Source organism: Sinocyclocheilus grahami, unplaced genomic scaffold (assembly GCF_001515645.1).
Source record: "Sinocyclocheilus grahami isolate Dianchi unplaced genomic scaffold, SAMN03320097.WGS_v1.1 scaffold4848.1, whole genome shotgun sequence".
Classification (NCBI taxonomy): Eukaryota; Metazoa; Chordata; class Actinopteri; order Cypriniformes; family Cyprinidae; genus Sinocyclocheilus; species Sinocyclocheilus grahami.
The window spans coordinates 1-1249 of record NW_015509701.1 but is presented as its reverse complement, the minus strand read 5'-3'; positions in this window follow the sequence as shown (position 1 = coordinate 1249).

Sequence of the window (1249 nt, the reverse complement as noted above, 5' to 3'; positions counted from 1 at the left end):
GTCCCCACTTTTCACAAAAACAAACCTGTGTGTGTGTGTGTGTACTTGTACAGCTATCTTTGTGAGGACCGTTTTAGACCATTGGCATGAGGACATTTTGGCCGGTCCTAACTTTCTGAGACCCCTTTAAAGGCCTGTTTGAGGGTCAAGACTTGGTTTTAGGGGTCAGGTTATATTTGGGTAAAGGTTAGGTTTAGGGTAAAGGTTTGGGTCAAGCACTTAGTTCTGATGGGTAGGTTTAGGGTAAGGAGCTAGAGATTGCATTGTGTCAATGAATGTCCTCACAAAGATAGCTATATATAGTTGTGTGTGTGTGTGTGTGTGTGTGTGTATGTGTCTCCAAGATGCTTCAAGAAACCTTACTGCAAAGCTACAGCACTGTGAAAAATTTTAGGCACTTATGTAAAAATGCTGTAAAGTGAGGGTGCTTTCAAAAATAATGTCATAAATAGATCTGGACCACCCTTTGCATTTAAAACAGCTTTTGTTCTAGGTATAGATTTTCAGGAGGCTTTGCAGGAAGGTTTCTTGAAGTTTTTTCATGTAATCTCAGACGGACTGGATGATGGTGAGATCAGATCTCTGTGTGGATCACTGGCTGTTGTCAGACAAAAATCTCACTGGATTATTACAATTAATTAAGTGTAGGTCTCTGCAGGACAGTAACGGGAGTTACCAGATCAGGGCGTTTTCCACCATGTTACCTGATTGGCTCGCGTCATAGTGACGGTTTGAAAAAAACCCACAATGTCAGAAACGCCCACTTTTGCTCTGCAGAGACCTCCAATTAATTTCTATTAAATTAATTTCTCCAATTAATAGCAAAAGGAATGTTTGGAAATGTAAACTGTAATGTAAATATTAAATGTACCGTAAATATTTCCTACTGACACTACAGCAAAAGATTTTTTTTGTTGTTGGTGAAAATTCTAATGGCCTAAGACTTTTGCAAAGTAATGTGTGTGTGTGTGTGTGTGTGTGTGTGTGTGTATATATATATACATATGATGCTGAAAATTCAGCTTTGCCATCAAAGAAATAAACTACATTTTAAAATATATCAAAAATAGAAAGCAGTTATTTTATTATAGTGTATATATAGATGATGTCATCTTGGGATCATGCAGTAAACAAGCAGTCCATTCACTGACTCTCTGATGCCTTTGTCAGGCTGTTTTTATCAATAGGCCGAGAAACCTAACAAAAAAAAAACGTACCTATTTTGATTGTTTTATATGTGAAATAACTA